The 14,047-nt window shown below is 46.4% G+C and overlaps 1 pseudogene; it reads right to left on the bottom strand.

Moving 5' to 3' along the window:
* Window positions 1-12,063: 12,063 nt before the first annotated feature.
* On the bottom strand, window positions 12,064-13,472 carry LOC149325524 (uncharacterized; annotated as a pseudogene).
* Window positions 13,473-14,047: the final 575 nt, after the last annotated feature.

The following is a 14,047-nucleotide window of genomic DNA, read 5'->3' as shown; positions in this document are numbered from 1 at the left end:
GGCTTTGCCTTGGGCATATTGTGCTAGCCTTCCAACAGCTCTCCGATTTAGTTCTAATCTCGGCTGAACATCTGCCCTTAAGCACGAAACCACATTGTCGAAAGTAAGCGGCCGGCACCATTATCCCCTCCCAAATACCTCTCAGCACTTTATACTTGTTGTACCCTCATAATGCCCTATGTTTCATTACTGCAGCATCACTTTTGCCCTTTTGCATTTAAAGACTGCCCCGTCGCGGTGGCTCAGTGGTTATAGCGCTCGGCTGCTGGCCCGAAAGACGCGGGTTCGATCCCGGCCGCGGCGGCTGAATTTCGATGAAGGCGAAATTCGAGAGGCCCGGGTGCTGTGCGATGTCAGTGCACGTTAAAAGAACCCCAGGTGGTCGAAATTTCCGGAGCCCTACACTACGGCTTCCCTCATAGCCTGAGTTGCTTCGGGACGTTAAACCCCAACAAACCAAACCAAACCAAACCAAACCTTAACACACTGTTTGTGCTTTCCCGTGTATACCTGTACCTCGTTTACCCATACCTCGAGATATTTGTGTTTGGCCACTTTGGGTGTTTAATGGCATTGTACTGTAAGCACCTCATCAGTTGTATCACTGAAAATAATCCCCCCTGACTTGATTGCCACAAAAATGAAACCTAGAGCGTCTCCTTGATCTCCACCATTGACAAGAGTTTTCAAATATACCCGGCTACGCGCTAACAGTACAATATGGTTCGCATACATTAAACCGGGCAGCCGTTGCTCAAGGACCTTTCCGCCCATTCTGTACGGCAGGTTATTCCCATAGATTAATTTCTCGTATTCTTCTTTTATTATTTATCATAGAGAGCATGAACCGCAATGGTGACAAGAGCGCAATTTTGTGCTAATCCTTTGCCTATCTAGGGAGTTGTCGAACATCTTATCTATTGCCGTGTAATTTCAACTTTATTATCTCGATATATTTCTTGTAGAAATCAATTATTTCATGACCGAAACCCTCTTCTTTTAGTATGTTCCACAGGAGCTCCCTGGTTACGTTGTGATATGCAGCGCCTATCTACTGAAAGGCTAAACACATAGGTAAGTTTCCCAACTTAGTTATTTTTATTCAACGACCAGCACGAATAGGCTATCTTCTATGTGCCTACTCCTTCTGAACCAATTCTGAAGTTTTCCAACTATCTTATTACTACCTACCCATGACTGTATCTTTAGTTCCCCGCCTGCATTGACAGCCTCTATATAACAGATGTTATCGCAATGGGTCCGGAGAATTTTATTTGCGCATAGTCTCCATTTCCATTGTAAAGCATATTGCACCCCGTGAATTTGTTTTGGCTGTTTCCAGTGCTTTTTACTGCTCTTTCTTGTTTCTTGAAAAATGTTAATTAAACAGCTTGATTGGAATTTTGTCTATATCTGCTGGTGTGCACGTAGGAATATTTGCTTCCGTTTTTTTTTTCAGTTAAGATTTGTCCATTCAAAGCGGCTCTCTATTATGCTGTCCTGTGGCTCTCTCTCATTTAGGGAAATCATGCTATCGTCGCTCCTAATTGATTCAGCTATAACTTATGTAAGGTTCTTCTCAACGTCGTCTCCCTCTAAACATCGTCCCTCAGCCCCTTGAATCCGCGCTTGCTTTCTTTGATTCTTTTTACCTAGCCAGGTTACATGGTTCCAGAATCTTCTTGTTCCACCTTTATTGCAACGCGAACTTCAGCCATCCAGCAATCAGTGGGCTCTTTTATTTTTTGCCTTGAACGAGGAGGTTAACTTCCGATCTCTGTCGCCGATTCCCATTTTACTTCCATTCCCTCTTCAGATAACTTCGACTTCTTCCTCTCTCCGTGTTCCCATGGACGCACCCGGCTTTGTTCGATTGCCTCCTTCATTTCCTTACTCTACCTGCTTCGTGGCTTTCTCTTTTCATAAAGTAGTTTATCACATTCACTTGTTCAATGTTTGTACTGAAGAGCAGTTTTAACTTAAAATTTCACTACTCCAAGGGGCATTTTCATGTTGATTCCTTTATGCCTGCTGCTACTAGCGCTGTTTGTTGGTCGTTTGATTTTGTGCTCTCGTTTTGACTATTCTGCATTTCTGTTTTGACCAGTGCTCCTATTTGCAGACCAGCACGCCTATGATGACTTCCCAGACGGTACTCCCCCTCTTAGTCTATTTCCATTTATGCGAGCTTGCTACAGAGTGCCTACGATATTAAGAATTAAATAAATGATTGTCCATCTGTTGCGCAAATTCCACGTGATTTGTTCCTGAATTTTAGCTTCTCTATTTGGAATAACTTGGTTGTGTCACTCTCAGAATCCTAGCATTAACTTCCCGTGACAACCTGTTTACTCATCCAGATCCTCAATGTGGCTCTTCATGTCACCCAACAAAATAATATCGGCACCGTCTCTAAACTGTTTCTATCTTCATTGAGACACTTCACTAGATACTTGTTTTCTTGTCAGCATTTCTCCCCGGTCCCTAAATAAACTACCTTTAGCCATGTCTTCTTCCGGCTATCGGTGCTGGTACCCAGACATGTTCTTTGCTAGTAGATTTTATTCTTTGCGAATTTTTTCCTCGGTATATCATCATGCCTCCTCCTAATTCTTCTTCGTTGGTGTTCTCGTGTACCCTTCCCAGACGCCCCCATCGATGAATAGTAGATATTCTAGGTTCCTAGGAATTGTCTCGAACAGAGGGTACGCACGTATTTCGTCTTCCTTTAACTGCTCAGGTCTCTCCTCAAAATCCATGTACTAATCTTTCGCTTTTACTGCTGTTCTATTCGTAACAATTTCGCTCTCTTCTCACCCCCTTGCAATTCTATGTACCCAATCCAAGTTATAAACTTTTTTTTGTAATGATCTTCCTGGATCTCCTACTGGCCATTTCACTCAGAGAAACTGCATCCCCTAGTGACAGGTGTTGTTCCTGTGTCGGCGTGGAATGAAACAAAGCGGAGACGCCGATGAACTAGAACGCACAGAATAGCTGGCAATATACGTGCCTTCAGCGTGACAGCTGTCATGTCAAATACGGCCGCTGTTTAATTAATTCAGCCGCATGGCTCCCACTATCCGGTGAAAGAGCAACATAAGAATTGTCAGGCCATTGCCTCCGAGGCTTTAGAAGCCGAATTCACTATGACACGCGCAGTGCTCAGCATGACAATACTACATGATTGCAAACTAGGTCCTGTAAGTGCTTTCAATAACAAACGCACAACTCCCTCTGATTGCTTCAAATAAAATAAAACTTTTTGTTCGGTCGCATTTATTATTTTGCAGGCCTGGCAAGTGTGTACGCTCCGTTTCTATATTATTTTATCTTTTTTTGTACCTAAAACACACGTATGTATCAGGGTATACGCGTTGTAATGCCTGCTTTCTGCAGCTTGCCCACGGAAACTACAGCACTGCTTTCTTCCTCCAAAATTTCCTATTGGGTGTCTGCAATCGATACCGCACTTGCTTTCGGTCAGTAAAACGCTCCTTAAGGCAACAAGGGCTGCTGTTTAACTGTTATTTTTATTTTGAAGAAATTGAGCTTACGTACGTGTCAGGAATCAAGTCGTTTTCCACTTCACTTCTTTGCACATGTTTTAGGCTAAAACAATCATTGAATAGAATTTGATTGCTATCACTGTACGTATATAAACCATGGCTGTTCTTTTTTTTCCCTCATTTTTTCCGTATTGTTCTAGTAAACTAGAACACTATATTAACTTTGCAGCGCGTTTGGAGTCACATTTTTAATTTGGAGTTTTAGGAAGAGCCATCTGCTGAATTTAAAAAAAATATAAGCGTTGATTGTTTTAAATAAACTGATACGGTGCAACGTCCCAATTGAAGTAGAGAATAAGGCATAAGTAATGCGCCAATTAATCATCCTTTACACTGCACTTCACTTAGACAAACACCAAAGCTCTTCGAATATGTCGCCAGAGTGGAATAAACGATGGATCGCAGATTAAAACGGGACAGAGCAAATTAAAATGAGCGAGAGAAAAATACAAGAGATCAGTAATACAAGAATACCATCAGGCTTAAACACCTCTGCGTGTTTTGACAAAAACATGTGTCAGTCATCCATCAAATTCAACACACTCGATGTGAGTAACTACTACATGCGGTGGCTCAGTGGTTACGGCGCTCGGCTGCTGGCCCGAAAGACGCGGGCTCGATCCTGGTCGCGGCGGCCTAATTTCGATGAAGGTGAAATTCTGGAGGCCCGTGTGCTGTGCGATGTCAGTGCGCGTTAAAGAACCCCAAGTGGTCGAAATTTCCGGAGCCCTCCACTACGGTGTCCTCATAGCCTGAGTCGCTTTGGGACGTTAAACCCCATTAAACATAAACCTAAACTGCATGCAATGCGGTACCAATTCAAAAAGGATTCATGAACTGTTTGGTCTAACATTTTATTCCAGATCTACTGCGTCCCGACCTCACGCAGTATGCAAAGATACCGTCATCGCACATTAAGATTTGAAGCTGACTGCTCGATGTACGCAAGCACCACATGGGTGGCCTAGTTGTTCCAGCATCCGTCGAGCATCATGGTTCCAGCATCAAGGTTCGTGGATTTATCCTCAGAAACGGCGGGTACACTGTGGTGATAAAGTGTGTGGAAGCTTTTCCTGGGCCTGGTGCTCGTCTTATCTGAGATGAAATGCTTGGAAAATGAGTGTTCGGCCTTACTTGTGCCTAGAACAGCAGTTTGTACAATGGAGCTCTCTGGCCAAAGCTGTCCTTGCGCAATAAAAATTCATTGTCAGCATGATTGTAGAAGCAATGGATGGCTGTCACAGTGGTACAATTTTGTTTTCATTTAGTGTTGCTGGTGACCACAGCAGAGTTAACGCAGAAGGACAGGTAGGTTACTGGCCTCAAGCGGTTGTAGCCTACCGGCAAAATGATCAATACATGTCCTGCCTAACGACGCCTACGAAAAAGAAGTGAATGTATAATGAGTGAAAATCTCGGCATACCTAAATTGCGTCATACTCGAAAAGCAGAGGACAAACGCCGTCGCACGCATGAAGGACACTCATTTCTTAGTACTGTTAACTCTTCCCTCAATTCAGAAAGGTATGTTTTAGGTGGAAAGATTATAATTTTTCTTGCGCATTGTTAAGTTTCATCACCTTCTTTGCATTCGATGGTTTCCAGCTCTTACTGAGAAGTACAAAACGCAGATTGAATAATTCATATACTGGACAGTAAGTAAATTCTTACCTGCTGAAAAAATTTGGTGAGGATTTACATTCTCGTATTCGAGACGTTATGCTGTGCAGCGCAATACTCAACAGACTGCGTGTGCCCTGCCTTAGAGCCCTGATTGCCTGCAATAGCTGTAGCACTCCTGACCCCAAAGGCGTTCCGGGAGAGGTCAGCTAAAAGAGTAAGACAAATTAATGCCTGTGTTTATGCTTTGCGTTTCGAATGGCAGTGTAATATCGGACGCATTGAAATCGCAGTTCCTTTGTAGTCCATGACAAAAACAAAAGCAAATTTGTCTTCAGGGCACTATGCTGCCTCGAAGCGGCGTTGCGGAGAGATATCTAAAGCTACTCTATTGATCTGGCGTGTGAGTGCCTTCACAGCGGGTGGACTTTAGAGAGCGTTGCGCCGACAGCACGACGAAAGTAGTTCCAAACTGTATTCTACCAATTCAATCTGCGCTTGGGTATTTTCATAAAACACCCGAAGGCAGCACCACAGCACTCCGGGACGAAAATTCCTCCTAGTTTTTGCTTGCTTTCAACCATAGCAGTGATGAAACTATTGTTAAGGTTTGTTGTCCGTTTTCAAGTGGACACTGGATGCGAGAGAGATGATGAGAAATATATCTGTGCTTAGTAATCATCTGAAAAGTGTTGCATAGTGTACGCGTCGCCTAAAGACGCCTTGAAAAAGAAGAGTGACGCGTCAGTAAACCACGTGGCCAGTTGTAATTTCATAGAGGTTCCGTTCAAAAACATTCCCTATAGTTCTATGCACGCTGAGAGCTATTACTATCGCGACTGCCACTATTCCGGCGCTGTTAGGCAGTGATAGGTAATTGGAGAGATGCAGCGAAGGCTCACAGGATATAAAATGTAAAGTCGAGAGAAATAAGGGACGGAGAGTGCAGTAAGCGAGGAGTAAGGCATACGATTCACAATGAGCAAGTGAGGAAGTGCTAAGAGGGAACCGTGAAAAAAAAAGGTGCAGCCTATCGGGCAGCGCGAGTTAATATTGGCCTGATGTGCATTTCAAGGAAGCATCGCGTGTTCTAGGACGACTCCATGATGGTCTTTCCCGTACACTGATATGGCACTGCCGGCTGCAGGACATGAGGCGCGTTCACCCGTTTCCTCGACGATCTCTGTTAAGATATTTCATTGGATAGACCGGGAAGAAGCTTTTCCTGTTACGGCGGAGGTGGATCGGCGTTTTTAGGGGGAGGGGGCGTTCTCAAGGGACAGATCGAGAGCGAAAGTCGACTGTGTGATCCTCGAGCATGATAAGAGATTAAATGGTTTGGACACTGTCATTGCGTTCGCGATGACGCAAAACGGTAGGGGAAAAAATTGTCTTTTGAAACCAACAGTATGCAGAGGCCGGGTATTTAGCGAGTGAAGCGCATGTCAGTGCCAGGCACTTCCGTCACAGAAAAGTGTGAGTTGTTGTAAAGAGCTTGCAAGGGTGGAGGAGCGGGCTAGTTGGTAGTTCATCTTGGGGGAAAAAGCACAGCGCACTCCTGAGACACGGACAAAGAAAGGCAAGACGATACAGCGCTGACTTCAACTGATTATTTTATTGTGGAGCAACATATATATATACGTTCGGAAAGTGGGCGGGAGGACATAGGTAACACCTGCTGTGTTTGCACGCGACCAAAAGATACCAAACTAAAATTGCAAAGACACATGAGGACAAGGGTGGCCCTTGGAGGCAACGAAAAATGAAAACTAAACAAGATAAAAAGACAAGTGGAGGGGCGATTAAACGGATTACGCTTAAAAGGATGACGCGAACAGGCAGTACAAGAGACAAAAAAAATACTGAGGCGACAACAAGTGAACAAAATGCACTAAAAGGCCAAAAAGACCATTAAGAAAAAGAAAAGTTTTAAAAGCGATAAAAGAACCAAAAGGGGCGTTAAAAGCAGAAGACAGAAAACAACCTTGTCCAAAAGGTAAAAAAGGCTAACAGAGGTATTTCGGAACCCTACACATTTAAGTTGCTCTGTGCCTGGCTCAAATAATCTAACTCATGTTCCGTTAGCGCTATCGAGGGTGTGCTAACACACTCTTCACCTAGCTTTAGAATGTGGGCGGCTCTTAGTTTGGTATCTTTCGGTCGCGTGCAAACACAGCAGCTGTTACCTATGTCATCCCGCCCACTTTTCGAACGTATATATATGTTGCTCCACAGTAAAATAATCAGTTGAAGTCAGCGCTGTATCGTCTTGCCTTTCTTCGTCCGTGTCTCAGGAGTATGCTGTTTTTTCCCCTAAGTTGTAAGGAGGGCAGTTTTGTCGCTGAGAGTGACAAGAGAGTTGTACAAGGAAGGAAGGACATTGAGGACGGTGAATATCTTCGCCCGTGAGGGCTTTAACACTAAGAACAGAAGAAGCAGCGTCCATTAACGGACTGGGCAGCGCCGAGAACCCGACTTTAGCCGAAGCACCATCGGTTATATTGGTATGGAGTGCCGGGAAATCCCAGCCCAAGATTATAGCATCAGACCAGGACGGCAGAACGTCAGACTAATCACATAGAGGTACTGGATCTCGACTCCAGCAGTGCGCGCTGCTACGCCGTTAATGTGCTCAGTGCTGGCTTTGGCAGTGATAGTCTAGCAATTGGCGACTTTAGTTTTCTTAGCGAGAAAGACGCTTTGCGTTCATTGCGTAAATCAAAGCGCCGGTGTCGTCAAGCGCCGGTGTCGTCAAGCGCCCTCAACCTAGACTTCAATAGAATGAGGTAGGGATAGCTGAGGCCTTTAAAAGTTCGACAAGGGGCAGGTTCTCGTGCCACAAACTGCGGAACCTAGTCTTCATCTCCAGTACCAATGGGGCGACTTCGCATCGGATAGATGGAGCGGCGTCGTGCCTATAAGGGGCTGTACGAGGTCGATGGCTCAGGGGATCAAGGACAAGAGAGTGGCGGCTGAGAAGGCGTGCAGTTATTAACGCGGAATCCTTTCATGTCTCATCGTTGTAAGCAGCAGTTGTCCACAGAAATGGCACGCTTTTATATTGGTCGAAACGGTCGGGACGTCACAGTGCGCGAATTTCAAACGGGGCCAATTGTACTTTGGCTAGTAACCATGCAACCAATTGAAGGGATCGTACAGTGATGCTCCAAGTAAGTGGGACTGATCTTAGTTAAATGCTTAATTACCCAATTAGTTTAATTAACTTTTCTAGTCAGGCTATATAAATAAATAAAATCGATTAGGAAATCGGTCGAGCTCGGGAATCGAACCCCGGTCTTCGGCGTGCGAGACGAGCATGCTATCCACTCCGCCATGCCAGCTCTTTTTTTCTTTATTGCATGGAAGAACTTCCATAGAAAGGAGGAAAACTTCAATCAGACTGGTTCGCGTCTCAAGTTACCGGGCTGCTGAATAGGAGCCAGCCATAGCCCTAACTCAACACTGCATCCCCATCAAAACATCAAAATTCAGGGAGGCACACACATGCACCTAGGCACGGCAGCCAGCTTGGAGGTTCTTCGCGTGCAGCGTATACACTCCTCACCAAAGCACACTGTTCACGAAACACGATCTTGGTGGCTCGGCATGTCTGTCCATCATACGGCTTTTCCAAAGACTGAATAGTCCCATCAACATAAACAGATCATAAGGCACAACAGAGTTTTTGTCAACAGGCAGAAATCTAATAGTGTATGGTGTAATTTCAATGTCCTTCTTAAGAGTTCGTTGTAGTATGTCCCAAAAGAACATGGCATCACGGCACAGGATGAAGCAATGATCAATTGTCTCAGGCACGTTACACAGACGGCAATTCACATTCCAGGGTACAAACATCCTCTTGTCATTAAGAAATGTCTTGACAGGCAGCGTCGCTGTGTGTAGTTTGAAAAAGAACGTTTTAGCGGCTCCGTGAATGCACATCTGCCTAACACGCTTTAGAACACTGATGTCCAAGGACCCCAGATAAGGCTGCCGATACAATGGTGTAGGGAACAAAGACTCAGTGAGAGCCTGGGTCATCTGTTTTCTCGAGAGGCTATACAGGTAATCTAAAGAGAAGCGCACAGTGAGGAAATTTAAAGTGTCAGCAACCTCCTTAAGGAATCCCCATAAAGTCCCCTCACGAGCCTGCACAGCCGGTGCGAATAAGTAAGGCAAATGAAAACTAAGCCGCCTAATGAGCACAGCTAGAAGAAACGGGTGGTTTGCCGATTTGAAAAAGAAAAAACGGGAAGCAAGTTGATGCACGAACAGGTGAACAAGGCCCACTCCATCACCCTCTAAGGGAAGGAACAAGTTGTCACGCCTCATGGGCTCCCATTGAGAGCGCCAAACGAATGTTGCAAATATTCTGTGTATTGCTTGCACCTTCCTCCTCGCACAATGCAGGACTTGAAGGACATACGCGAGCTTTGCAAACAAAAATATGTAAGAGACCTGTGCGCTCGCAAACACTGAGAGTTCCCTACCCATCCAAGCCTCTGTTTGCCGCCGTAGAGTTACAATTTGTGAATCCCAGAAGGCTGTACTGTTGCGAACTTGGTGCAGCGGAACGCCTAGGTACTCAAGAGGGCTACAGTTCCAGCATATGCCACTGTACTGGCTTGGCCTAGTTCCCCAATAACCCAACCAAAAGCCTTTGGATTTCTCTAAATTGAGAGCCGCGCCTGATACATCGCAGAACTTTTTAGTCAAGTTTAGAGCCTCAAGTACACTCTTTTTGTCAGAACAAAAGAGGGCGACATCATCAGCGTAGGCTAAAACTTTAACTTCACATTGAGCCAGAGAGAAACCGCGGATAGCTGCGCTGTTAATTATACTGAGACAGAGGGGTTCCAGATATAGGGCAAACAACAATGGAGACAGTAGACATCCTTGACGAACAGATGCTTCTAGTGGTATTGGTTTCGTTAGCTCCTGATTAAGAATAACCCTTGTATAGGAGTTCTTATAGCACAGCCTTATGCCTTTGAGCAAGACGTCACCAATATTTGCATACTCCAAGACCGCCAACAAGAAATCGTGCCGAACTTTATCAAATGCCTTCGCCAAGTCAATTTGAACCAGACCTACTTGGCCTGTCTCATCTGATACTGTCTCTAATACTGAACGTGCAATATGGATATGTGTTTGAATACTGCGGCCTCTAATACCACAGACCTTATGCGAACCTATCAAGTCCATAATGACGAGCTGCAGACGACTGCTAAGAACCTTGGCAAAAATTTTGTAATCAACATTGCAGAGGGAAATTGGACGATATCCCTCAACAGTTTTAACCGATTAGTATCGTTGCTTTTGGGAATTAATATTGTGTGCCCAGAATAGAAAGTTGGGGGCAGGACACCCACATCGTAAGATGCTTGGAAAACTTCCATCAAAACAGGCACTAGGCAAGGCGAAAATGCTTTATAGAATTCGCTAGTTATACCATCTGGCCCAGGAGATTTCTGGCTCTGCAGGGCAGAAATGGCTGATTGAATTTCATCCAAAGTGATAGGTCCCTTCACTAAGGCACACTTCTCATCGTCAAGTCGAGGGAAGTTTCCGAGTAAGGAACTGTAATCGAAACCCTGATTTGGATCTTCGCAACTGCCAAACAGCTTCCGATAATAGTCGAAGAAAGCAGCAAGAATACCAGGCGCATCGCTGTATGTGCAATCACCATACTGAATTTCCAATATTTCCTTCGCGAGAGCACTCTCTCTTTCATCACTCAGGGCCCGACGAGAAGGTTGCTCGTCAAGAAACCTTCGGGACCTAGATCGTATCAAGGCCCCCTTATATCTTTCTGTCGCAAATTGTTGAAGCTCTGCTTTTACGTTATTAATCTCTTCGAGATAGGCACCCGGGATTACCCTCTCTAGCTCATGTAGCTCCGTTAGGGTGCGCCCAAGCTCACGAAGGTGGTGTCTCTTCAGGAAAGCGATTCTTGCTTAGGCCTCAATTGCCAAGTTTTTGATCTCCTGTTTAAACAAGTCCCACTTTTGAAAAACGGACAGATCACGGCGTGACCATACGTCCTTCAAACAAGTAGGTACAGCACGCTGAAAGATTTCGTCTGAGAGCAGACAGTTATTCATCTTCCACAACTCCCATTGAGGGTGAAGTACATGCCGAGTGTACCTCCCTATCTGAAGAGACACCATACAGTGGTCACTGAAGAAGATGGGCCGCACCCAGTAGCCAAACACACTTGCTAACGCTTCTACAGAAACGTAAATTTTGCCAAGGCGAGCATTAGAGGAAAACTGAAAATGAGTGAAATGTATACTGTCGCCTTTTTCCTGTCCGATATCCACAAGACTATATTCAGAAACCAAGTCGGTAAGTAATGCAGCACTAGGGTCGTATCTCTTACATACCACTGATCGGTCCTCATCCCAACAAACGCAATTAAAATCTCCCAGATATATAATTTTGCGGTCCGTGCACAAATGTTCACCTAATGACAGAAAGAAAAGCCTTCTATCGCACTGCTTTGTGGGGGCGTAAACACAAATAATCTGCCACTGTACACCTGAAATTGTGAGATCACAGCATATAAGTCGCCCCTCGTCATCTATGCAATAAGACATGGCTGTCATCTCTAGCGTGTTCGCCAGGAATAGCATACAACCTCCGGATAAGCCTCTCGCGTGGCTAACAATAATGTTGTATTCCGACAAAAAAGGCTCGAGAGCAGCTGCTGTCTCTTCATCAGAGGACAACTTTGTTTCCTGGATAGCGGCTACACACACACTCCATTTCTTTAAGAGATGCCGTACCTGTTGCCTCCTACGATTACGCACACCCCTAACGTTAAGGGTAGCGATTTGATATGCTGCGGCGCTCGGCATTTTTGGTGCCAGTCTTAACAAACGCCATCCTCTGGAATGGGGTGGACCGCCTCCAAATTGGCGGCCTCTCGGGCAGACATCGCCTTCCTCTTTAACGCCACCCTTCCCGTGGTCTCTACACATTGTGCCTTGTGGTCAGCGCCATCGATACACACCTCGTCAGCATCTGCTGGACGTTTCAAAGGTGCGGTGCTGTCCATGTCTTCCTCTGAGACAGCCAAGGCCGCGGCCCACGAACCCGAGGGGAGCACATCACTTGCTGCCACACTGACAGCCGACAGAGCACCGGACACGCCAGAGATCGACGCCACACACGGCTCACCGTTACCCTCCAACGACGAAGCAGAATCAGCAACAGAGGTGGATCGGCGAGCATCCACTGGCTGTATCGCCTCGACTGACTCCACAGGAGGCATATCCGGACGTTGACCTGTGGCGACGAAGCGTTCCTGTGCAGCAAGCACAGCAGTCTCTGTAGCACTGACGGGGGGGCCCGGGTCCGGCGGTTTTCGTTCTGGAGGCGCGGATGCTAGATGGCCAGTCGCTTCAGATTCCGTGTTGATTTCAGGTGTTGAAGTCTTCTGTCCCCCTCTATTCGATGCTCACGACTTAGTTCTCCGGTCGCGTCGACAACCTCAGACACATCCATGATGTGTTCTGATGCCACGTCATCTTCCCGTGACCACTGGCCTTGACGCAGCCTGTCAGCGTAACTCAAGACACAGTTCTCCGCAGTATGGCCAATGCGTCGGCACTGGGTGCATCGAGGCGTGCGACACTGGCGCCGTACATGTCCAACCCGGCTGCATCGGAGGCACTGTGGAGGTCTCCCTGGGATAAGGACTAATGCCTGCACTCCATAAACATTAAGTGCGTGTGGGATTGTGCTTGCTGACACTCCATCCTTGAGTGTGAGGGAGATTTCACGGTTCGCCGTTTCCATATGCTCCGTCCCTGGGCACCGCCACTTTTCACGCTCCACAGACTGAACCGTGCCATAAGACTCTAATGCTTCCACAATCCTCCGGTGTTCCATATAGCGGGGAAGCCAAAGGAGCTTAACCTTGACGTTCTTAGTATCCGGGTCAAACACCATGCACCTCAGTCCTTTGACAGGAAACTCCGCTTTGTTAACAAGCTTCTGTTTGGAAGAACTACTCTCGCAGGTAACCATCCACACGTGGCTCATTTGGTATTGACCAATGCACAAAATTTCCTGGAGATCCAATATCTGTGCGAGTGCGTCACGGAAGTCAGGCGCTCGGTACGGGCGACCCTTAAGGTCAGCATGCAGGAAAATGGTATTAAGGACAACATTACCGGTAGGCAATCGGGGAAGTACAACTTTGTACGAGTCCGTAGTGTCCTGAGACGTCGGTAGACCTCGGCCGCCGGCCGATGCGCTGTTTCCAGCAAGGAGCATGTTGAAGCACAGCCGCACAGAACTCCGCCATGCCAGCTCGATGGTTTGGTTGGTTTGGTTGGTTTATGGAGTTTAACGTCCCAAAGCGACTAAGGCTATGAGAGACGGCGTAGTGGAGGGCTCCGGAAATTCCGACCACCTAGGGTTCATTAACGTGCACTGACATCGCACAGTACACGGGCCTCTAGAATTTCTCCTCCAAAGAAATTCAACCACCGCGGCCGGGAAGCGCGATCGTTTGAAATGAACAAAGGCGCGTGTAGTGAATACGGTGTCTTCGCTCACTCTCATCCTCCTCCCTTCCCTTCCGGCGAGGTTTAGGTGTCCACCGAGATATGAGAGACAGATACATTTCCTTTCCTCAAAAACCAATTTACCGACGAGTGAGGCGTAGCACCGAATGGGCGATAGCGTTCTATGGACTCCCTGGCAGCGTTGCAAGACGCTGCCGAGTTCCACACTCAGAGGGGAAGCTTAACATCTTAACCACACATCAGTGACCACACTTAAGGTCAAAATAGTGCCCCCCTGAATTTTGACGGGTGTCCACCGAGATATGTGAGACAGTTACTGCG

This window comes from Amblyomma mixtum, chromosome 10 (genome assembly GCF_055824585.1).
Source record: "Amblyomma mixtum isolate Tamu chromosome 10, ASM5582458v1, whole genome shotgun sequence".
Taxonomy (NCBI): domain Eukaryota; kingdom Metazoa; phylum Arthropoda; class Arachnida; order Ixodida; family Ixodidae; genus Amblyomma; species Amblyomma mixtum.
Note: the sequence above shows the minus strand (reverse complement) of the source record. Positions and strands in the feature narration are given on the sequence as shown.